The sequence below is a fragment of the Pholcus phalangioides genome, unplaced genomic scaffold (assembly GCF_987345545.1).
Source record: "Pholcus phalangioides strain wild (caught in Gottingen) unplaced genomic scaffold, Ppha-v1.0 ptg000015l_1, whole genome shotgun sequence".
In the NCBI taxonomy this organism is placed as follows: Eukaryota; Metazoa; Arthropoda; class Arachnida; order Araneae; family Pholcidae; genus Pholcus; species Pholcus phalangioides.
In genome coordinates, this window is record NW_028301608.1 from 55,931,056 (window position 1) to 55,957,971 (window position 26,916).

The window sequence follows — 26,916 nt, forward strand, 5'->3', positions numbered from 1 at the left end:
ATTTCCCAACTTCAAAGTGCCTGAATGTCTTGTCTGTGTATATAAGTATAAAAACATTAACATGTTTTATGAATAGCCAAGTTAAAAAAATTTGGGTGGTAATTCATGAGCTAATTTGTAATATTTATGTATTATAATTTTTACACATGAGTAGAAGTATAACTTTTTTAATATATGTTTGTAATCTGAAAAAAAAGTTTTTGTTGTACATTAAGGTATTGTTGATACAGTTGGCCTGCGGTATAGCGACGACCATCGTCCGGTCAAAAATGGAGAAGGTTGTTATATCTAAAGGAAAAACATATAGGTTGATCATGGTCCTATAATAATCATTATAGGAAAACATTTGGCATATATCCTACTGGTCGTTGTAATAGAATGGTCACTATAACAAGCCCGTCTGTATATTGAGCCATGTATGTGTATATTTTTTTATCCAGCTTTGTTGTAAATCTCTAATCCAAGAATAACCTAAAAGTGAGCATTGCATCTAATGTTGTAGGTTAAAGTTTCAAAGTAAAATGGGACTTGTTTGTTTAATTGATATCTCGTTTGGTTGTGTGGGTGGGGAAGAGGTTATTGTTATGACTATTGAATTCATAGAGAATAATGTATGACAAAGATGTTTCTCTTTGAAAATATTGTGATAAGGTTTCAGAGAAAAAAAATTCTTTTTTTGGTCTTGTGTAATTGAAAAATTTTAAATTTGGTTGAATCTCTCAAAACAAAAAAAAATCACATAGAAAGGCATTCAGATACAAACATGATCCAGTTTCTTTTGATGGATTGTAATTTTATAATGATTCAGTTGATATTCGTATAGTTTATATACAGAAAATTCATTATTGAAAACTTCTTTAAGTAGAGTAAATTAAAGAGAGAGTGAGTTACTGTGAAAATTATGTTTGAGTAAAATTTGTTACACACAGGGTGGTTATAATTAAACTGACACTTCTCAGACCTATGTAGTGCCAATTCTGGTGGACATGTTTTGTTATAGTGTAGTATATATGGATCATGGGGGAAAAAGAAAAATGCAATAAAAAATAGTTTAATTTTTTACCATTAGGCGAAAAAAAAGTGTTTAGAGAACAAGAAACACAAATTGTAAACATAAGAACATTTACTAATTTGTTAATAAATCATTCATTTGCATAAATCACATGCTTATAGTGCTCTCCTCAAGATTAAAAAACTCATCACAAATGCCAACTGCGAACTTCTCAGCAGCAATTCAATCTTGCCTTGAAAAATGTTTAGAGAATACTGTCTTCATGCAAGAAGGTGCTACACCACGTATTGGTCAACGAGTGAAAGAACTGTTTCATGCTCACTTTGGAAATGCTGGGGAAATGTTGAGTTTACCAAATGCTTGGCCTCCTTGTTATATATATATGTTCATGTATATATATGTTACTGAAGTTTTCTCCCATGGGTCCATATAATGTATATACTGAATTTCAACAAAGTACATCCACCAGAACAGGTGCTAGTCAGTTTAATTATAACCACCCTTTAGAAGCTCGTACAGGGTTTACTGTGACCTGGAAAGTCCGGGAAAAGAAAAATGGGCAGGGAAAATTTTTAAAAAAATGGCCAATGACAGAAAAATATACAAATATTTGATTAAAAGTCAGTGAAACGCTTTATGAAGGGGAAAAAAACAAACTTGAAAAACAAAAATTTCAAAGGTTAATATTTCGAATTATATTTTTCTCTTCCAAAGTTTTGGTCAAAAATATTTTTGACATTTTTTGGAAAGTCAGGGAAATGGGAACCCTGCCAAAGTCCAAGAATAATTATATTTTTTTTAGCATTACATCATTTTATCCTGCATTGCTATCAAAGGAAAAGGGGGGAAAATTGAATTTATTATGTAGTATTCTAATTTTTCTAATGCATTTAGTTCCTCCCTCCCCCTATTAGATGCTGAAGTCAGTTTAAAACATGTTTTTATGTTTGTATTAGAATGCCTTTTTCATGTTGGATTTCATTTCTGCTTCCAAGCCAATGGTCAGTTAGGTTTTTAGTGTATTAGGGATTTAAAAAAGCTCTTCTATTTGTAGTCGGATATTTCAGTAAGTAACTGGTAATAAGTAACATAGTTGCTAGCTTAAGTGTGATGTTAGAATTTGTGTATATCTGTGTTAATAGATCGACAGGCCTGTCTACACATGTACAGGGTAGCCATAAAAGTTGTTTTGGTTTTTAATCTACAGAAAAGAATAGATGTGCAGCAAATGTTCTTACCATTGGTTCTCGTAATAAACCTCATCAACATCCTGGTCCTTTTACTTCACTTTCATTTCATCCTTTTGCTAATGCACGAGCTGCATAATGTCATAGTGGCATGTATCTGGTCCTGATGGTACATGACTTTTTTGAAAATATTCAAGCATGTGCTCTAACATTGATTACACATGTGCATTAAATCACACTTCCCTAGCTTCATTGATTTACATAAAAATTATGGTCCGATACTTTTTGAACAAACCTTGAAGCATATCAAGTATTGTTTTTGTAAGAATATGGTTAAATATTTTTAATAGTTTGCAAAACAATAATCAAATTTGTGTGAATTTTAGTCTATTGAAAGAGTGTGGGTTCATGGGACCAAACGTAAACCATTTTGATTGTTTGTAAATATCGTGAAACCTGTGTATAATGATACTGTCCATAATGATATATAAACCTGCCCATAACAATATTTTCTTTTTTTCCCTGACAGAATTCCTATTTAATAGAAAATAGTGCAAATGCTCAGACTGTCTACAACGATAACCTGTTTATAATATTTTTTTAGATTCCTACAGTATCATTAAAGACAGGGTTAACTGTATAATGCAAAAGTAGAAACTTTAATAACAAGGAAGTAATTTTCTTTGTGTATATTGCTGTTACTTTCGCTTTAAATTTTATGGTTGTAGTGTTAATGATTATTATATCAGAACAATTATATAAGTACTTTGCTTTTATAATTATAAAATTCCTAAGAAATTCTAACTTCTGATAAATATATCCTGTACCCTGATGCAAAACTTTAGACCAGGGATTCCTTAACCTTTTTACATTTTTGACATCCTTGTTAGTTTTTAAATATATCACACAGTTGATACGCCAGTTAGGAATTGTAGCCTTACTATTTTCAGTATGATTTTTTTCCCCCCCAAATACACTTGCAGTTGCGACTGATCTTGCACCTTGTTACCTCTGGGAATTATTAGTTTAGACCATAGTCTCCCAAACTTTTTGTTCCATCGCCCCCTTCATCAGAAATTTTTTCCTCTCATCGCCCCCCAACTCAAGTAAACCCATAGAATCCTATGTTAAATCAGTAGGTTCTATTGCCCCCTTGGACCATTCTATCGCCCACCAGGGGGCGATATTGCCCACTTTGGGAAACACTGGTTTAGACCCAAGATAGTATTTCATTTTGTGAAAGATACTGTACTGATAGTTATGAGTTTGCATTAATAGTTATTACAATACAGTAAATTTAAACCGTGCACTTAAATAGTCATAACACTGCAGAAAGGTTTAAACCAGAGTTGTGTGTCCAAATTTATTTGTCATGCCATCTTTCTCAGGGGGGAAAAATTCTATTGTGCCTTCACTAAGCCAACCCATAGAATCTCATATCTATGGCTCTTACTCCCCACTTCCTCCAAAGGGGGATATTTCCCACTTTGAAAAATACTGGTTCAGGTGAAAATACATTGCAATAAACATGACTTTAAAATTAAAACTTGGATGTCCATTCATGCTGTATTTCAATTTAATTGAAACAAGTCTTTCATAATATGTGTCTTTATTATGTACCAAGCAATGTTCAGTAGAACTCAAAGTTCTTCAAATATATTTCTATATAGCGCTATTTTTTAAATAATTTTCTCTCAATAGAAATCTTTGAAAAATTCATGCCATAGCTAAATTTGTGTAAATGCAAGCACTGTTTCAAATAACATATTTCATCAATTCTTGGTTATGTCTAAACTTATACAATGCACGAATTACAATATTTTTTCATGAACACATGTTTTAAAAAAAATCAGATTTCTCTCACCCTCAAAAACTGAATTTTTCAAAATATAGATAGTGTTTGATTTGGTGTAGTTCTATTTGATATTTGAAGAGCTTATAATTAGCCCTTGGTCTAATTTTTATTTTTGCATCAGGACGCTGAAAAATATGTTATTCAAGCACCTCAAAGGTAGCAAGCATACAATTGTAATGTAGCAATGACCTCATATGAATTGTGCAATTCCATCTAATTCACATTTTTTTTAATACAGTATTTTCTCTTACATAAATATGCAACAAGTTAAATGTTGTCACTATTGAAGGAAAAAAATATGTTAATTTGTTGAATGTGAGCAAGTATAATTATATTTAAATTCATTCGTGTGGTTATGCGTTTAGATTCGTAGAGATATTTAATCCAATTTTTCAAACTCTAGTTTGGTATGATTGCATAGTGTGTTTGATTTTAGAAATGTTATTTACTGTATACTGAAAATAACTATCAGCCTTGTGCTATAGGGACATTAATTTAATACATACAACAAAAATATGATAAATTAGAGACTGAATAATACAAAGGCTTATGGATGGGAACTATTTTCTCCATATCATTGTATCGTCACAAAAGAAAAAGGGTTTGATGTGTATTAAGCCTGATATTCGAAATCCCATAAAATGTGCAATTCCAAGATGGACATGGTGCTCTTCGGCAACTGTCTACAATAGGGTGAGTGACAATTTTTTTTATTAAGAATTTCCAATCTTAGTTATTTGTATTGTGATGTTATACAAGTACATGTGCATATACTCAATCGTGTATTATACAAGGAGATATGCTGGGAATGCTTCGATATTTCCTTAAGATGGGAAGCAGGGTGTGTTCAGTCCTTTAATATTATACAAGTATAATAGGAGGCCATTGTTTCTCCTTTCCCTCTCATAATGGCAAAATTATTTAGTGTATGTATTTCTCTCCGGATTTTTCATCCTTCCTCCCTCTTCGGATTTTGGCAGAAAATAAGATTTTCCGCGAGCTTTCATATTGTCATGATGTCAATGACTGCCATCGTCGTTAGGGAAAACACCCATAGATGAAAGCCGTAAAAAATGTTTTGGTGACCGCATTCAAGCAACTATCAAAGACGTGACTTTGTTTACGTAGCGTTTATCGGCAATCATTTATCAGGGGCCTGACCTTGGTTGCCGAAACTCCTGTGTAATTTTTATTATATTCCATCAACAGCCGTGCGGCAAACACAAGTTTTTTCTTCAGCAGTTTTGTATTTTGAAGTTTTTAAATTGCTTCCTCCAATTAAATATGCCTTCAGAAAAAGAAAATATAAAACTTTAAGCTATATAAAACGTTTAAGAGTTCATATACCCAAGATTATCAATCACTGATAGCATCCACGAAAGGAAACACTTATGTTTTATGAACATAATAACATATATACAGTATGTTTAGAAGTGATTTATCCATTCTGCATGGAAAGTCCCGTTGAACTATATTCTGCTCGGGTGCAATGCAGAACCTGCCTTGGGGGAAAATGGAACTTTTTCTTAATTAATATTAAAAAAAAGTTTTGAAATATTTTTTCGAAACTCCACTTTATCACCCCACTCGGAAGAACTGTATTCCAAAAGTTTGCACGTCTGCATTCTGATGCAAAATGTAGCATTGTTCCCATAACATTCAAATTAAATGTCCTTCAAGTTTAGTTCATGAACTTCAGTTTACAAGTATAATTGTTCTGTGAACATGCTCATAACATAGCTGCCAAGTCTCCCGGATATCTACTCAAATCTCCTGGACTCCCGATAAATTCTTATATCTCTCGAATTTTGCCCATGACTGTAAAAAATTCCTACATTTAGGGGAAAAAATTATTCCCCAAGAATTTACTCAAAAAAAAACTGCTGCTTCATTAACATTGTGTAAATTATCACCATTTCGTTAAATCACAAAAACAAAAAAATTATTTTTGCGGAGAAAACACAAAATTCACCAATCAGCAAGCATCAATCTGGCCTTTCAAAATCCAAAATTTTCACAATCGTGTGTGCATCTGCTTTATCCGTATGTCCCATTTCGGGCCAGACAGATTTTTTGGTTTGCGATATTTGATTTTTGAGAAGCAATTTGACCCAGGGACTTTAATCTACTTGTTGGCTGTGATTGGCAATGGCTTGCACAGTGTTACTGTTTTTGCAATGGGAAAATATCCCTAAAATTTCTTTTTTACTAATGAAAAATCCCCAAAATATTTTAAAAATCCCTTTTACATTTATTTTTGTACTTAATTTAGATCTGCACGAAAACCTCCCGAATTCTCATTCTCTGAAGTTGGCAGCTATGTATTGAAAGTAATTTGAAGCACTTGTATATATAATTAAACTTTCCTATAAGAATCAAAGCGTAGCCGGTCAATTCTCGCGCCTCAATTTGTCGCGGTACAAATTCGTCGCAGTGCCAATTTGTCGCGATACACATTTGTCGCAGTGTCAATTCGTCGCGGTACAAATTTGTCGCAGCTCCAATTCGTAGCTGTACAAGTTTGCCACTGTGTCTATTCGTTTTGACATCAATTTATATATTACAACGCAGAATCAATTCGTTGCACCGTCGATTCTTCACTGTACATGTTCCACGCGAGCTTGTATGTAGGTTTTTTTCTTACACGTGAAATAAAAACATGAACAAAAGTGTACACGCAGTTAACTGAAAATAATTATTTTTTGTCAATGCGGAAAGGCTATCGAAATTAAAATTAAAATATCAATTACATTTATAAATTTAACTGCATATAAAAGTTTAATTATATTTGAAAATTCAGTTATAAAAATTTGAAATGTTAAATAATTGATTTTTGCTGTGATAAAAAATCATGTGGAAAAATTTCGGTTTGTATGATATTCCCCAAATTACAGTGAGCCTATCTTTAACAGTAAATTTCTATCTGCCCCATGGGCTCGAGAGTTTCTCCCCATCCCTCCTTCGAGAGTCATCAACATTTACCATTACAGTACTTCCATAAGAACCTGTAATATTTAATTAATTAATAATTAAATTAAATTAATATTTAATTTTCACCGTACAAGCCGCACTTCCCGCTTTTGTTGGGATTTCTATTTCTCACAGCGAAGGCAGTGGAGCGCAGATCAAGGGTAGAAATGTACAGTGCTTATGAATGACGATTCGATGAAGTTTTCATATTGCCCACAGGATGAGCACCGACAAAGACCATGTAATCACCAATAAGAATAATATAATCACAAATAAGAGTATGGGTCAGTTGCATAGATATAATATAACCATTAATCTTATGTCTATAATCAGTCGCATATCTTTGGCTGGACTGTTTCAATATTTTCAAATAATTTTTATTTGCGTCTAAGCTTTTATTACAAGGTTGGTGTGCTTGGTCTACATATTTCTGTTGGCAAAAACATGGAATATTGCAAAACCGAACGTGGAAATTATATGTTGGTTTGCGTGTGTGTTTAAAAGTTTTTCCCCCATAATTCATGTTCCGAAATTAGAAAAACTTTTAATGCAATTCAATGAATTAGTCTATTATTAATTTTCTTTGAGTTTTTTGTTGTATCTTAAAGAGAGATACAGATTATACGATGACAACAAATAATGTAGTACTTTTTAAATTAAATTGTTTGAATTCACTTTAAATTGCAATAAATTGAAATCTTTTCCTACGTATCGTTAAAAAAAAGAAAATAATTATGATAGTTTAAAATATAGCAATCACTAGTTATTCTATTAATCAGGCTTTTTATTCGATATTCACGTTAGATAAGTGTTTTAATAAAATGTTACTCAAAAGCACTGAAAATAAAGGTTTAGATATTATGGAGTGTTTATATGTACGATACAAATTGTTTTTAAAATTTAAATTATCCTCATAAATGTAGGCTATAATCAGAGGCGGATTTATAGTTTTGCCACCTGTGGGCTATTCAAACCTTGCATCCCTTCTTCCTTTCTAATTCATGTTCTTGATCACCAATTACTTAATTTTGGTTACGCCCTTTCACTTGAACTTGTCATCTTGGGATAAAGCCCGCATACTCCTCCCCACCCAGGAAATATACCACTGAATATAATCTTACATTGTCTGTTAGTGTTAATTCACTTGTATTGTAAGAAGAAATTTTTACTTATTATTGACTGGAGCCGTATGGGTGTCATGTACATGAAGTTACATACAATGGGCTAATTAAAAGTCTGATTTCATTCTTTTTACTCGAGAGTTGTTACTTTAGAGTTGAAAAAAAAATCAAAAATCGATTGGCATTTGCAGTGGTGTCAGAGACAGAGATGCTGTTGGTGCCCAGGGTACTTTATGGAATGGATATGAGCACCCAGAGAAATGATTCACAAATCAAAATTTCCTACTTCTAGATCAAGAACCCACAAGTTCCAAAACTTCCGGCATCCTTGGCCAGTCAAAGGTGCTGACATGAAGGAAACATTGAGGAGGGGGGGGCTGAAAATAGCCATTCATTCCGTTTATAAGGGACTCAAACCCGTACTCAGGAGGCGAAATGGTGCATTACATTGTATATTCATGAGTTATTGGAGTGGGAGGGGGGGGGGGGGTTGGCTCAAATGGCATCAGCCCCCAGTTTCTGGCTCCTATAGTCGGAGTGTTTGAATATTATTTCGGTGTGATAATACAAAGTGATTTGAAATGTACATTGCATTGCAAAAAAATAATTTGAAAATAAGACTTTTTGCAGCTGTTACACATAAAACTTACATACATTGTCATAAAAAAACTCCTTAAAGATATATTCTCCACATGTATACATTTAACAGTGAATTATGGAAATAATGCTGTGAGGGCCACATTGATTGCTATTTATTATCTCGATGTGCACCCCCAACGCCCCTCGCTGCAAGAAATGGAAATCCCTACAGAAAGCGGGAAGCGCGACCTATATTATGGAAATCAAATTTTAAAAATTTATTGGATCACAATTTATTATTTGGGTGAGCTCCCCAACGCCCCTCACTGCGAGAAATGGAAATCCCGACAGAAATGCGGCTTATATGGTAAAAATTAAATTTTAAAAATTTATTGGATCCCAATTTATTATCTTGGTGTACGTTCCAATGTCCCTCGATGACTTCAATGAATACTTTCCTTCATTTGTTAAAAATTAAAACAGAGATGGGAAGGGGGAACATTTCCAATAAATGAGAAAAAAAATTAGTTCCATTTTTTACGCCTAAAGCAACTACTCTATTTATAAGATCACAACAAACATATGAATTTTAAAGCAATTCAAATTTGTCGCGGCGAATTGACGATACACCGACGAAATGGGTCTGCGAAAAATTGGTACAGCGACGAAATGAGCTTGTGACAAATTGGTACCATGACGAAATGAGCCTGCGACAAATTTGTACCGCGACGAAATGAGCGTGCGACGAGTTTGTTGCATGACGAATTGACGCTGCGACGAATTGTCCCGCGACAAATTGACCTAGACCCGAATCAAAGTAAACTCAAATGATTTCTTCCACAACGCTGTTCCCTTCACAAAGGAAAAGTGCAGGGTGATTTATTTTAAATAATTATATTTTTTATTTACTTTATATTGAAAGTTTTGAGTATTTCTGGAGATACAGATATTTTTTCATTTCACCAATAAACACAAAAACTGCAGTTTGAGGAAATTGCATTCAAAGAATTTTTCAGGGGAAATATCCTTTTTAAAGGGTTTATGGTGCTGAGAGGCTTTTAAACTATAAAAAAAGACTGAATCAAAAACTATTCATGGTGAAGTGATAAGTTCATATTCTCCCCATTTTTTTTGCTCTAAGTAATGTTCTTTACTACTGATTATTTCTTAGTTCACACCATTTCTACATCAACTTTGCTCATCAAGTGTAGTAGATTGATTAGCACAATGTCAAAAGTTAAAATTGTGAGTTGATAATTTTCCTCTAATACCCTTAGAGCAGCGATTCTTAACCAGCAGTCCATAGATCCTTTGGATTGCAGAGGATTCTCAGCTCATGGGCCTGGATGAGAAAATGAACCCATTTTTACATTACTAATTGCTAAATATAATTTTGTGAGGAGGTTTGTGGGACACGAATTGTTCTGCTCCGAAAAGTCTTTTATAAAAATTCCATATTTAATTTTAATTGAAAAAAAAAATCATTCATATACTAGATACAAAATTAGGACTATTAGAATTCTATGAATTATTGTTTGGTTGTTAGTGTGAATATGTAATCATTTATTCATTATGCAGCCTCTTTTTTTTTTTTTTTTTTTTTATTCTTTATTTTGTTTAGTTATTCATTTCAGTTCATTCATTTATCTTTGGTTTTTTCCCCTCACTTCATTAAAATGCAAGTCTGCTAGGATATTTAGAGATTTAATTTGAAAACAAAATAATATTTACCATTCTTATTTGAGTTTCATCACTCACTGTGTTTGATACTTCTCATCCGCCATGGTCGAAATCATTTTATCATACTAGTATTTCATCACAAATACATTCATTCTCTTGAATTTCTTTTGCATTTTCACAATTTATTAACCATGCTCTCAGTCATTGGTGACAAGTGCTCAAACCTTTGAGTCAAATGTAATTGAATATTAAAATTGTAGATGATACTTTGTAAATAATTTCTCGGAGTTGGAAACTGTATTTTACTGACTGGAAGAGTTAGAAAATTTAGTAGATAGTATTTGCATAAAAATTTAAGTTTCTTTTTAACCTTTCAAAGAATTTGGCATTTTAGGCTGGGTGCACAACGGTTAGACACAAGACAGCTTTATACAAGCTCAGTCATTGTTGTTTATGTTGATTTGTATGGCACAACACTGGTAAGTCAGAGGGTGCATCTTACATATTAGTGTGAACAAAACTGGCTAATACTGTGCATATACTGGGACAAAGAGGAAAGCGAATGGCAACTGGGAAGAAAAGATTGCATAAGTGGTGGGAGAAAAGATGTCCGCACATAGGAGGAGGACAGAGAAAATGACCAGAAGAGTTCTGAAATGTTCAGGTGTGATGATGATTCCTCCACAGAAGCTCATATTTTTTAAAGAAAGAAAATCGGCGTAAAGAGATTTGAGATGGAAAAAAAAACCTTTTTTTTTTTTCAAGTCGTGCACTTTGTAGAGTTGCTTTTTGTCTCGCTTCTCAAGTATGTGTGGTGTAAAACAAAACAGCACAACTGTTTTCATCACTAATCTCTCCTACATTCTTGTACCTTTTTGTCGTCTCACTATATGCATGGCCTAAGCTTGTCTAAAGCTGCTTTAATGGTGTATACTTGTGTCTAACCGGTGTGCGCTTAGCCTTAGATTACAGCATGTCTTTTGATAAACATTTTGTAATTCCACGTTTCTGAAGTCAACGTTTGCAGAGATAGGCTATAATCTAGACAAACAATTTGGAAAGCTTGCATATAGAGTTTACATAAAAATAGTTAATTGAACAATTCTTTTGTTGAATTTTGAAAAACTGATATCTATCAATTTTTCAAGTTTTACTTTGTTTACAAGTTTTCTTTCTATTTACTTCATGATTGCAAATTGTTCTTTGATTTAATGCAGCTACGCTGCAACAAATTCCTTCACTGACGCATATTGACGAAATGGGGATGTCATTGTCAAACTTGAATTTTTCTTTCCATCTTTATCACATTGTTTCATCCTTTGAATCAGGGTTGGTAAAAAACCAAAAGACCGGGGTTTTTTTGGTTTAAACCGTTTTTTTTTTGTTTTAAATAGTATTAAAATTAAAAACAATAAAATTTCTGAAAAATCATTCAAACTTCTAATAATTAATTAAAATAAAATGTTTATTAATGTAATTAACACTATTCCCATACTAATTAATCAACAAATATTTCTTGCATTTTAACAAAAACCAACCTTTTGCAATTTAATTATTTTTTGCTTAACTCAATGGATTGTGTGTTTGAAAATTCTTTTAATGTTATTAATCATATAATATAATATATAAAGGTTTCTCTCCAGTTACTTTCAGTATACTTAATTAGGAAGATATTTTGCAAAAAGTAATAAAAAATTAGGTGAATATAATGAGGCATAAATAATGCAGATTAATTAGCAATGATTTACGATATACAGGGTGATTATAACTAAGGTTCTGATTTCAAAACACTGTAAAAAAAGAATGATTGTCAGAATGACTTGAACATTGACATGAATATTCCTGAAAAAATTCAATTTTATTTAATAAACGGGGAAAAATAATTAAAAATGTAAAATTAATGACATCATCCAACATGTGGGAAATTTGTTCGCAGAATGGAAACAATAGCCAGTCATGGCAAAATGATAGCTTTCATAATTCATGGAAACATCACAAAAAAAGAAGTAATTGAAAAATATTTACAACTTCCTTAAGAAATGTTAAATATGTTGTCCACCGTGTTCTGGCTATGAGGTTGAAAGCACAAAAATTCTTGTTCAACAACAGATCAGAGTATGCCATAGTCATGATGTGGATGTGCTTGCAATTCAGCTTTATTAAATCAAATGCGAGTAGTATATACATGATCATAATCTGGGCCCCAGGGCCCAGATATGATCATCTAATAGAGGGCTCCAGATATGAAAATGATCATATTTATGCTCTCGCTTCATTAATTATCATATCTGGACCTTCATTTGTTCATTATTATATCTTTTAAAAATATACCTTTTAAGTATATACTACTAACACGCTCCCACATTAATATTCCTGAGGAATTTTTAACATATAGGGGATGTGCTGGAGATTGCAATTCACCAAAGTTTGCAATCTGACCACTGTTTATAACATTTTGAGGTACCCCACAGCCAGAAGTTTCAAGGATTAAGGTGCATCCTGTCAAAATGGGTCTTCAGCAGCTGCTTTACTGGTATTGCAATGTGTATCTTGATAGAAGTTCTACCCACACACTGATGCTGTGGAAGTGCCTTAATGATGTGGTTGCACAAAATAGATTATACTGCTGGCCAAGTACAGCATCATCTATTTGCACTACTTGCACTTTTTTCCTTTTGCGAAAGATATTTCCATTGCTTCATGAGTATCTGTGCAAATTTTTAAGTCATTCTGACCAGTAGTTCTTATTGAATAGTTTTGGAATGAAAACTTCAAATTATAATCACCCTGTATATAGCTGATTATTTTTCATAAATCTGTTACTACTGTACAGTAGAACCTTGATTAACTGGGCTTAATCAAGGGGCATTAACTGATTAACTACAGTGAAAGTATAAAAAAAAATTACTATTGAATATTAAGACTGGGAGAGGAGATGTGCTACTTCTTATGGGGGGAAAAAAATGAAAATGTATGCGAGGTAATGCAACTATACATGTACATTAGTCTTTGTCCTTTAAAGACAGCTGGTGTCTATTGGATTATAGGACCACCTGGTGTCACTACTGTTGCTGCTTCTTTGTGAAGGGAAAAAGAAACCTTGTCAGATAATACACCACTACATTTAGATGTGTGATGCAATCCTTATTCATGAATTTGCTAAAGATATATAGATCATCAGAATGTAGCCAAAGGTTAGAAAATGTTGCAAGAATGAGAAATTTTGGCTTTTGTATATAACTTTAAAAAACTAAGATACTTCATATGAAAAATATATATATATTCTGGCCACTTTTATGAAACTTTTTGAAAAAAACCACTTATAAAATCTTATGTCATTTAAAGATATACCATCAGAATGTACCCCAAGGATATAAAATGTGGTCAAAATGAAACGTTTTGGCTAATAATGAACCAATATGATATTTTTCGAGGAAAAAAATATTTAGGCCACTTTTATTTGATTTTTTGAAAAAAACCACTTGGTTAAAACCAAGGTTTAAATCATGGTTTAAACCAAACAACCCTGCTTTGAATAATAAAAATGTATTCATGATTATGAAGTTTCTCCAAATTTTGGGCTAGTGTTTTTGTGAATGATTGAAATTTGCATCACTTGTTTTTCCAAATTAATTCATTAAGGTGAAAAGTTGTGTGAATTTTTGAACCCTTCATTCTATTTTCTGTTCAGGACTAGCCGAGATGAGTTGAATTTTTTGCTTTAGAGAACAATGCGGTTCAGTATCTTGTTATGATTGTTGATTTTTTTTTTTTTTTAGTTTAGTATAGTACATTCTTGAGTATTGAACTCAGTATCAAAGTTTGTGAAAAGTATTGACGTACTAGGATTTGTACGTCAATTGCGGCAAACATATTTTACTGATTGGAGATAATTTTGGAATTTACTGATCTACGCATACCCAGGATTAACAACAAATGCTCTGACAAAGAAAGGATTCCACGGTGCCATTCCCAAAAAGTAATGAAAAAAATGCAAATATATTTTTCTTGCCCAGAAACCCATAAAAACAAAAAATTTGCCCTGGAGTGCAATTATTGAAGCCGTAAAATATTGTTAAAAATAACAGTTGGCTTCTCATCACCTCTCACGTTTCTTGTTAATATCTATAAAAACTTATTTTTGCTTTCTTTACCTACCTCTCAGCTTCTAAAAACTAGTGTTACTTCTCTTTCTTTATACTGTGCCTGATCATGTGTTTAAGTAACTTCATTCTAACATTAGGGTTGCAGGATTTTTAAATTCATTCTTGGCCTCTATTGACATTAAAAATATTAATATTTACATTTTTATTTGAATGACCCACAGACCTGCCAACTCTCCGGATTAGGCGGAAGACTCCGGATTTTCGCAGAAAATTAGATTTTACGCGAGCTTTCACGTTGTCGTGACGTCAATCACTGCCGTCGTTGTTAGGAAAAACACCCATAGAGGAAGGCCGTAAAAAAAGTCTTGGTGACCGCATTCAAGCAGCTATCAAAGACGTGACTTTGTTTACGTAGCGTTTATCGGCAATCATTTATCAGGGGCATGACCTTGGGTGCCGAAATTCCTGTGTAATTTTTATTATATTCCATCAACAGCCGTGCGGCAAACACAAGTTTTTTCTTCAGCAGCTTCGCATTTTGAAGTTTTTAAATTGTTTCCTCCAATTAAATATGTCTTCAGAAAAAGAAAATATAAAACTTTAAGCTATATAAAGCATTTAAGAGTTCATATACCCAAGATTATCAATCACTCACTGATAGCATCCACGAAAGGAAACACTTATGTTTTATGAACAGTATATGTAGAAGTGATTTCTCCTTTCTGCATGGAAAGACTGCTATGGAAATATATTCTACTCGAGGGCAATGCAGAACCTGCCTTGGGGGAACTTTTTCTTAATTGATATTTAAAAAAAAGTTTCGAATTTTTTTTTTTGATCGAGTCTATGAGTGACAGGGGAAGTGGGGGGGAATCTCCGGATTTCTGGATTCCATAAGTTGGCACGTCTGGACCCATAACAATTCCACTGAATTTTTGAATATTTTTGTACATAATTACTTGAGTAGAATCAGTAGTAATGTTTTCAAGACTTTCTGGAGGCGTCACCTTGGGACTCCTTCCTTGAGAGTTATTTTCTATAGTTCAAGGAAGTTGAATTTCTTTTCATTAGTATACTTTGGTTCTTTGTTGATTCATCTCTTGCTTTATAATGTGCAAGTTCTATTACCATTTCTGTTCAATTGATGAATATTGAACTCTCTTGCATTGAATTTTTTTGGTGTGTCAGTGCACCTGTTAATATCTTTCTATTCAAAGCCGTTAAGATTTTTTCCAGACCAGTTATTTTTGCCACTTCACTTAGATGCGCTGCTATCATTAAAAATTTGCATGACAACTGCATACCAAGCATGTGATTTATTTCATCATCAAAAATCAAGTCCTTGATGTTGCGAAAATGTCCTCGCATGATTATCATGCTACATAAATTATTTTTCTTCGTTGCATTCGTGCTGCTGCACCATACTCAATATCTACGTTCAGAAATTGAGTTGTTTGGCTTACTCTTTTGTATAAATTTAGTTTGGCCACTCAATCAAGCCGATCAAAATTTTCATTTTTTCCAAGTTTTTGAATTTTTGATTTTACTTAGTTTTTCCTTCAGTTGCTACTAGGTTGTACCCATATTGTGGTTCATGAAGGCACTGGTCTCTGAGGACCTGGTAAAATTTTGTTTGCATTCAGCTCTTGTTACACATGTCATTATATTTCATTTCCCGTCAAATTCTATCGTTCTAGTAAAAAATCAAATATTGCTGTTGTTATTTTAACTTCTCTTATGTTTTTTTTGTTACATTTGATAATATACAGGATCATACTTGGAGTTCATTGCTCAAGTTCTAATTAAAAAATATCAAAATTGATTTTAATTCGCTTATAAAAATTCACAAAGTAAATTACCTACTTTTCTTGAAACTTTGAACTGACAGCAATTTTACCGTTATGAGAATTGCTAATGATTTCACAGAGCACCATCTCCTTTGAACTGTGCATAAATCTGGATGACCAAGGTAATTGCAGTAAATAATGCTATTAATAGCGATTTCTGTATGAGGGCAACCCTTTTATGTGAAAATTTTGATGAATATTATGCAATCGTGTAGAGTTAATTTAAAAAATCGTTCCGCAAAAAGCCAATTATGATTGAGTCCCGGACGAAATCAATTACTTCGTGTTTTTTAAAGATGTAAATATCATTGTACTTGCTCTAATGTGAATTGTGTTGCAATGATCTAAGTCGATCAGTTATTCAGTCTGTAGAGCATAAATTTGTGCCAATTTTTTGTTATATCGTTGTTATAGTTGCTTTAATGATATGCATTTTGGTTGAATTAGTTTATCAATTAGAAAAAATATTAAATACATGTATTATATATGCCATTTGTGTGTATTTATATTGAATTTATTGAGGGAAGGGAAAGATGAAGATCAGATATCAGCTGAGTTTGAGTACTTGAGTTATAAAAAACCAACCTTGTCATGATCACGGCCCGAACACAATCTTTTAATCAACATCCTGGGCGGTTCCATTTGATGAGTAAAACACTCATAGAATCATGGCATGGAGTATCTCAGTCGATTTTGAAGAATTAGCCAATGACAGTCACTTTGCCAGTGGTAGCCGAAGACATGGATGTTTTTGCCATAATTGAATTACTGACCTTCGTGGTGGATGATTGTCATCAAAAAGCTGATAAGATGTGGTAAGAAATTTATTTTTCTGTTCGTAATACTTTTTTTCACTAATTTTCAATACTGATTTTTCTGTCCTCAACATTTATGATACATAAACTGCAAGGAAAAACTTGATTGTCACTTTAGCTTATGGTATTCTCACACTTAAAATCAAAATTTGTTATTCTACTTTCTGAAAAATATTGAAGTCATATTTATTTTTATAGTCATTAAATATTAAGTGTTATCGAAGAAGATTTTGCTCCACACCTCTCAAATTTCAAGGGATAGTTTGTAAAAAAAGTCAGGCATTTGTAGTGAAAGCCAAGAGAAATTACTGTTTGAAAAAAATTACCTTAAATTTGAAGTATTGTTTTCACTTAATGCAATTTGTAGGATTAAAATTGAATTTTGATGTTCTTGTCAATACTGTCCACTAGCAACTATCACCCACTGCAAGTTCTGGTCTTGCGCACTTTGATTTTATTTTGGCTTAGGAATATGAAATATTCAATTGCATGTTCACTTCACCGTTAAGCCTATGCTCAGTACCGCTTTCCTTTGTTATTCTGACCTGGTCTATTCTCAATTGTAATTAAATAACCTATTAGCTGCAATGAATCTCAATCTATATTTTTCCTCCAGGACTTGACTGCTTAAAGCTCTTTCTTTGCAAAGGAAAATGATGTCGGTAAATATTTTTTTTCAACTCGAGCGAACATGTTAATTTTTTTTTCTAGTTTTTTCTGCGAAAAAAATCTTTTCTGTTGAATATATGATCTTTGCAATGCAAATACATTTCTTTAAAGGCACCTATATTCATCATGGAAAGTCGAAAGCTTGGCATGATTGTGTTGAATCAAGAAAATAGTGTTCCAGTTTCTTGCCATGTACTGAGATTACGGATGTAACACCTTGAAGAAATGTCCATGGATTCTTCCACAGATGCTGGAAAGGGTGAGTGGTATAACGTATTTTATTAGATTGCTATTGTACGTACCGTAACCTGGAGCTACTTTGTACCGTTTTTGAGAATTGAAAAACTCTCGCTAGGCATAGCAAATACGTATGTAAAATGACTTTAGAAAATGATATTGGTGTACTCTTAAACAGTGTGAGAACTGGTCTGTTGCCATAAAAATCCATCACAATTTACTTTTTGTAGCTTTCATGAGCTTATAAAATTGGTGCAAAGTTACCCATATGATCCCTAAGCAAGACATTAGGCAAGGTGTATAGGTTTCACCACTGTCCTTACAAGCTTGGCAACTAGTTCGTACTATACATATTATAATATAAACTAGTTGGTATTATATATATTTGACGAATCGGCGATAAATCTGGTAAACTTGACCGTACATAAGGAGAAAGAAGAAAAGAAAGGTAAAAAACAAATGAAAAGAAAACAGTATAGTAGATAAGAAAGTCTTTTCACTCTCACCTTACCTGTTCTCTCGCTCTTACATTTATATAGTAGAAAGATGTGTATAGGAAAAGCGGCACTAGCGAGAGTATAGGACGGACGGAGGTAAGAATACACAACTTCATTTTATAGGGTTACAACAAAGCTTCAGCGTTGATGAGGAGAAAGGAAAGAAAACAACTTGTTTGAATTCCACTGGCGTTTAAACGCAATATTTCGTCCTTGATCGTAAAATGGTTACATAAGCTTTAGGCCTATAAGCAATAAGCTTAAAAAAATTATTTTGATTGGCATATACTAGATTTCCATATCAGCTATGTGCATTACAAATGACCAGTCTTTTGTGTCAGATCTGTTTCAATTCGCGTACTTTTTATACAGGGTAATTCAAATTATGACGTAATATTACGTCAAACACACCATTCTTTTGAAATATTGTCTGAGGCTTTCATGGCCGGCGTTAAATGACTTGCAAACGGTTTCCGGGTTATTAGGCCATGGTCTAGGAGATTTTCTTCCTGACGTTTCGCCCACATCTGTGGCAGACATCATCTGAGGTTACTTGGACGTAATTCTCCGCGGCAAGCGAGAAAGGCTTCGTACATCTACTGTCATCGACTTGTTCTCTATATGCATCTCGACAGCCAATCGTCGCCAGACACCACTTGCAGCCAATCGGCGCACAACACATCCACACAAGCCAACCAATGCGGTTCTTTTGCGGCCGATCAAGTCTCAGAAATGCATATAGAGAACAAGTCGATGACAGTAGATGTACGAAGCCTTTCTCGCTTGCCGCGGAGACTTACGTCCAAGTAACCTCAGATGATGTCTGCCACAGATGTGGGCGAAACGTCAGGAAGAAAATCTCCTAGACCATGGCCTAATAACCCGGAAACCGTTTGCAAGACACCATTCTTTTGCTTGTCAAGTATTTGCGCCGATTTGAGATGAGAATGTAACACAATTTTTGTGTAAGGCCGGGATTACACTATAAAAGTTTGATCGTAGATCTTTTACAAACCTTCAAAAAACAACTAGTAAACCTAATGGATACATTTGCTGGAATCTAACTGAAACGTTTATTGGTTGCATTTTTCAAGTTTTATAAAAGAACCTTCATAAAAGTTTAATAAAATTCCTTTTATAAAACTAAAAATGCTACCAATAAGATGATCGGTTGCATTTTCTAGAATGTAAAATTCAATTTTATTGAGATGATTAATTAAGCCTTTCCAGTCAAGGTATTTCATTACGTAACCAGCTTTTCATTTGAGTTTCTCGTGACCAGTGGTGTGAAACTGGTTCGTTGCATTTGCTATCTTCAGATGAGAGATTTTTTTTTACAACGCGTCATGCTTTGTTTTTTCATTTCATTTATTGGTCTTGTCAATAAGGATTGAATAGTTATATTTTATCCAAATGGAGAAGTATGAGACACTGAGTGGTGAAGAGCATTTGTCTTTCACAAATACGCAATAAAAGTAATCTAAATAAAATGGCCATTAGTTGAGATCGTTATTTGTATAGTCCCTAAAATTACCAATTTTCAAGAAATTAGAAACTTATCAACACAGTCGCGGAAACATTGCAATTCTTCCCATCTGTAACCCCTTTACATACAGACTTCTTGCAACACCTTGAGACGATGTGCAGTTTAACTAGCAGACTTAAATCTCACATAGTATTATCGTCTATTCCTCTCGTCACCCTTGCCTTGTATAAATGCTCTGATTATTACTCATACAATAGTAGCGAGAGAGTTGAAAGGGAAAACTTATCAACACAGTCGCAAAAACATCGCAATTGTTCCCATCTGTAACCCCTTTCCATACAGACTTCTTGCAACACCTTTAGAACCCCCACCAATGAAACGCTTGGTCAATAAGAATAGTGAGCAAACTCAATTCCTTCCATCTAGTCTAAACCGAGATATTTCGCCCTCGTACATTGAGAGATTGAGCCATTGGCACCAAGAAAGGCCCTGTTACTCTATAATAGAGAAATTAGCAACTTCTTTTCTCCCCTTCTGTCATTGCCTGTGACGGTTTTTGTCTCTCTACCATCGTGTATGAAATTTTCCTGTCACTCTTCGTGATGTGGAGGTGGTTATCATACTTTGACCACACTAGAGTGTGGTAATTACTACACGAGGTGTTCGAACGAATTTTCTTGTATCGCCGATGTCCATAAAACGGGTTTTTACTAATCGTATGTTGCGGTGAATGTGATAAATCTCATCATACATAGTAATCGATACTATGCTTATAACCGATTTATCGCATTTATTTAAAATACATGCACAGGGTTTCCCTAATTGTTTACATTGCAACTAGAACAATTAACTTTTTATACAGTCCCCTTGTGGTGAAAAATTCAATAATTGAAATTTACATCTCGTTCTGAAAAGTCATTTTCATTCATATTTTTACATGCAATATTATTCATCGACGTATGAAATATGTTTTGGCAACTTATCACTGTGTTGGCGAGGTTCGATTGATTCAAAAGTTGTCATTTTTAAAAATTTTACTCAAATGCAAAATCTAGAAAATGCTAAACTAGGTGGCTGAAAAAATATTTTCAATAAAATTGTTGTCAAATATGATTTGATAATCTTTTACAACAAAATTTGCTTTTTCTACACAAGTAGAATGAACTCAACCATTCTATTCAGAATAAATAGCAATTAAATTTTTTGACAATCACGGAATTTTTATAACTTAGTATTCAATTTACTCTTCGCAATTTGTAAACCACACTTTAAATCATTCGTGACAAATGCTGAAAATTTCAAAGTCAAATATTTCTGTTAATATTTCATTTGAAAATGTGCAGTTTTTTGTAAATGTTTTCTCAAAGGGTCAAAGCGCTCAGAATCTATATAAAGTTAATTTGTTAACTATTGCAGAGATATCTGCTGTGTAAAGAATTTGGGACAGTCTGGATATATTTTTTCACTCACTCGAATTATGTAAAAGTAGGGAAAAAGAATATTTCAAACATTGCAGTACTCGACAGTTTTTTTGCAGCTAAAGGATGAGTTCTATTCATACGGACTTGGACTGAGGTTTCATTCCCTCGCTTGTGATGTATCAATCCTTTCAGCGGTTTTATAAATTTCAGATTCTTTTTATAACTGGCGCAGTGGAAATAATCGAACTCTCTGTATAATGACACAGCTTTTCGATAAGACATTTTTGTGCAGGTGATGTCTGCACAATCTCTCCGCAATGCGGACGATGTCATCTCTCCGCAACTCCAAGAACAATAAACCGAGGAAAAGAAATGCCTTTATTTTTTTCCATACTTTATAGTGTATAAATATTTTTATACTACCGCAAAGAGAAGTTGGAAGTATGTTTCAAACGCCGTCTATCTCCTGTTATCGAAATTTGGCAATAGCAAACTCCACCCTCTCGCAGTCGATTTGACGGGTGCGGTGGTAGACAAACATGGGTGGTTTGAAATGAAGCAGAACGTATATTACTTTCATATTGAAATATGATTGTTCAACTCCATCTACTGGCGAAAAAGTAATGTAGAGGATGCTTTAGGAGGTGGCAGCAGTTGTATGACGAATTATTCCGTCTTATCCACGTGATTTGGACCGAAAATCGGCATGAGATGTAAATCGTAGTCAGAGAGATGACTGGTTGAGGAGATGAGATAATTCGGATTGTCGAAATACAAATTATCAAGGTAACTGAGACATTTCGTAATTGCCGCTGAAATGGTTGACTTGGAATTAATTAGCATTTGTAGCAAGAACTCACCAAAAAGTAGAACGTACGATATATTTCACTGACGTGGTTTTTTTTCCATCAGCGACGGTTGTCTGATGTATGTGGAGGAAGAAGAGAGAGCGAGAACGGCCATCACATCGTCTCACTGAAGAAATAAAAAATGTTTTTTATGTGATTTTTTGGAGCATTTCGAGAGTTTTTTCGTCACCATAATGGCGCTGTAAGAGTGTGCTGAAATTCATCATCACCAACGTCGTTTTAACTAAGATGTTGATGTTGACATCACAAATACATGTATGTTCTAGCAGAAAAGATCACATTTCTTCAGAAAAACTATTGACCACCAACTTTTTCCAGTACTAACTCATTAGGAGTGATCCAGATCAACGCCGAAATGGCCTTAGCGGATTTTTTCGATCCGAATTTCGGACATTGGCCGGCTCCGTCGAGAATTGGGGTTTGGCAGTAACATGTATATAAAAAAAAGCAACGTTCAAAATTAAAAATCTAAAGTTAAGAGTAGCGCACAAGGCAGCTGAATGCACTTAACCAGAAACTATGCTAGTGCAAGATTAGAGACGAACAAACACAGATGAACGAAGAAACTGTTAAACACTGAACAAAGTTAACTGCTCAATCTGTTCGCTTCTGGCTGTGTGTGAACATCTCGTTCTCTCCGCCGTTATGTGCTTTCACTCTTCCCTGGCCCCTCTTCAGTGTATTTGCAACTTTCTGCATGATGCGAAAATCTCAATTTAACTATAAGCTAAGACACAGAAATTCATGCTGTTGGCAGAAATGTTACAACTTCTAAACTGCATATATGCCCAAGTAAACATTCCTTTTCAAATTCTAACGAATTGGCGTCATGTGTTATTACATTACCCACTGTGAAGTTTTTCTACTGGGGAGTGCAATTATGTGTCTATGAAGTGCTGCCATCTGACTTTCGAATTCCAAGAAGAAAATTTTGAACGCTTATTTTGCCTTCTGTATTATGAGTGAATTTGGAATGTTGCAGGCTTTGTTGCTTTCTGTAGAGACACATTCACTCCATTACATGCAGGCTTCTATCAATAAATGTGGGTAATGAACAAATGATCTCGCAGAGAAAAATCTCAAAGTAGTATAGTTGTTAACGCATAGGGAATGGAAGGAAGAGAAAAGTGTATGTATATCCTCTATGTATGTAATACTATATTTTTTCATTACTATTTTACTCGTCAAACCGTGGCGAGGTAGAGAAGAAAAAATTATTGCTGAGGTAAAGGAAGCAATTGTTTACAGGACTACAAATGAAGGGATAGTGCGAATGTAATGCAATTTGCACACAGGGACGACACTGAGTACATCCCTGTACGATGTTAAGGGGTTAAAAAATACTGATTGTTTTGGCCACTATTTCGATAATTTTGTGATTTGGTGTTCCGATTAGTTTCGTACCCACAAATACAGGGTTAACGTGATTTGTTCTGCCAAACAAACGGTGGGGGGGGGCGTGATAAACGAGTGGGACATTCACCCTACCAGCCCTGTCCTATCTCGAACCGTTTTCGAGTTGTGTACATATTATAGTAAAAAAATATGTATTGTCTGAAAAAGCCATAATCTGTGAAGTTTTTGAGAGGCGTACAGGCAAACCAAGCACATAAAAAAAAATTCTATCTGGTGACACAAATTAGTGGCAAGCTGAAATATCGGCAAAGTTCAAAATCAGATTGTCGCCAAAATTTTGCATAGCAAATTCCACAAAAACCCTCGTAGCTGCAATCAGTCAAATTCACCAAAAACTAGCCTATTCTACCTGCTTTCGAAAGAGCCTGCAGCAAGCCATATCGGTGTTCTGATATAGAGAAATTTAGCCTTTTGTTTGTAATACATGAAAATCAGCGTTGTCGAAGAAGATGGATGTTCGACGAAAATTTGAATTGGTGGATACAGATATTAATGGCCATTTGATTTTGCAGAAAAATCCTATAAAGTGACATTACCTCTATCTACAAGATACTTGTATTTAATGGGGGAACTTCAAGCGCGGAAAGATTGGTGAAGTGAAAAATCGAATTGTTGCCGAAACCTACTAAAATTACTTCGGCGAACGCAGATTTCAGTGATGCAATGCAAACAAAAAACTAAATTCCTCCTCAACTGATATGTTATGCAATGGATACGTTTTTGGTAAAATTTACCGATTTTAGCTAAAAAGCTGTTTGCGTGCTGTTGCGCCACTGACTATGGAAAAATTTTAACGACAGTTCGATTTTGAACTTCGCCAATATATGCGCTTGTAGCTCGTTATTAAATCCAGATATTTTGACGAATTTGGTATCAATTCACAACTTTAGGTTTTTTCTGACTAGATGCATTGTTTTCTCCTAATCCAGTGTCCACCATGACTGGAAAACGGTTCGAGATAGGACAGGGTTGGCAGTGATATTTTATGTTCCACTTGGGCTCGTCTATCACCTCCCCTTCTGTGTCGATTGGCCAGATGTACTTGTCTTGTGGCTGACGGCAACTCAGGATATCGCCCTTGGGACAATTTACGGTATGCTTACCAAATGTCAGCACACTTGTTACTTTCAGCGAAAGCTTGCTGGTCCAGCAATGACGGGATCTTGCACCTTATAGGCCCGGTCTACCACCGGCACGGGAACTGTCACACATTTGGCTGCATCCGTGCCGGCCCGTATTTGAAGCTGCTGAGGGATTGCTTATTGTTTCAGGCAGATTTAAAATCCCATGAAGATTTTTTTTTCCCAAGAAATTTTTTTGGACTACAAGGTATCTTAGAGCATCTTTTTAACGAAAATATAGTTTTAGTGCGCGTAATTTTCTTGCGATCCGTCCTGAAGTCATAAATTACTTAAATATTCAGCCCGAGTGAGAGGGGGATAAATATTTTCCCTACATATATATAATACCGTTAGAGAGGACATTTTTTTCCGCAATTGTCCATAACTGGGAAGAAGAAAATTTTCTTTCGCTCGTCATGTGGACAACGTGGTCGTCATTTTGGTACTTTCGAAGTGGTATAATGCTCGTATTCTCCAAATAACTGGGTTGCAGCCCTGGAATCCTTCGGAAAGTTGTTTGTTTTGACGTGTACTATCATCTCTTTTATTTTGGTGGTAGAATTCCGAGATATCCTAACAGGTGTAGGGTAATAACTGAACCTTATGGTCACTTGTTATTCTTTCTGTTTAGGTGATCGCATGCATGCATAATTATGCTCTTAACATATGTGTAAAAATTCTTAGCTTCATAATACTCGTTTGTTGCTATTATTTTAGATATTACAACACCTGAATCATGAATTGGACGTCCATAGATATCCAAGTGGAATGAAGTTGATGACTGAAGCGAAGAATTTAAAGAAAACCTATCGTTTTTGTCATTATTTAGAGCGAATACTTTTTTGGGAGCGGCAAACTTGGTTCGCTTCATGCAATTAAATTCTCAGGATCAAGAAAAACTTTCTCGCTGACGTCATGGCTGATTCTAGTATAGTTTAACTCTGAACTGATACTTCTTGTTATGATGTACTTTTTGCATCATACTACTAGGATTCTAGAGAGGAACGTCTAGCTACTGAAAGGGTTCGCTCATTCGTGAAATGAAGAATTTCAGGTTGGGGAACGGTCTCTTTTTTTTTAGAAATTTAGTGGCATAACTAAGCAATTATTTATGTATAGTATGCAGTATTCTACAATATGTGTTTCATTATGAATATCTCGAGCTTTCTATTTCTAATAAATGGTTTTTATCGTTTCTCGTGTGGTAGATGTGTCACAAACTGTGACTTACGAGGTGCCATTCTCAAAAAATTTAAATACGATTCATCTCACCAACAAACAAAAAATAAGAATGGCAACTCATCGCTATGCACGTTCTGTTCTGGCGATACCTAAAAAACACTTTTTAAATACTAATTATAAACAATCAACTGATCTCTTCATTTTTTGGGAAAGAGTTTTTTATGATCTCTTACAGACAGTGAAATCAGTGCAAAAGGAAACTACGTAAATAGCTGCAGCGTAGACCACAATTTCAGCACAACTGAACTTGATTGTTGAGAAAACTTTCCTTTTTTCAGCAAATTATGAATGTTATGCTCTAACCAGAGTGAAGAATGTTTTTCTTAGTAAGACGTTTAAAGTTTATCATCCAAAATTAAATTCATATTTTGAAATTGGTTATTCTGAATTTCGTAGAATGCTTTTCTAGGTTTTTCCTGCGAAATACATGACAATATTTTTACCATTAAACGGCAACACATTAATTTTGAATTCCTATGAAAAAACTTACTTAGGCCGGTATTGCACTATAAAAGTTTCATAAAAGTCTTTTTATTAAAATTAATTTAATCCTGTAATTTTTGTAAGAGGGATTTTAATCAAACTTTTATAGTGTAATTTCGGCCTCATTGTTTGTTTTTTAAAGTTGTGTAAAAGATCTATCACACTTTTATAGTATTCCAACCGTGAAAGAAAATTTTTTCAGGGTAGTTTGCTCGCCGAGATTGTCATCACTGATCTCCGATAGATGCGCAAGAAAATCTACCACCTCCATAACTCCTACAAATAGGTTTTGAAGTGAATAAC

At 34.1% G+C, this 26,916-nt stretch overlaps 1 long non-coding RNA gene across 1 annotated transcript; it reads left to right on the top strand.

The window, feature by feature from the left end:
- Positions 1–12,118: 12,118 nt before the first annotated feature.
- LOC149076259 (uncharacterized) lies at positions 12,119–26,115 on the top strand. The gene is made up of 4 exons (XR_016194044.1): positions 12,119–17,172; positions 17,789–17,834; positions 17,953–18,100; positions 25,606–26,115. It is a non-coding gene; the product is annotated as an uncharacterized LOC149076259 (long non-coding RNA).
- The last annotated feature ends 801 nt before the right edge of the window (positions 26,116–26,916 follow it).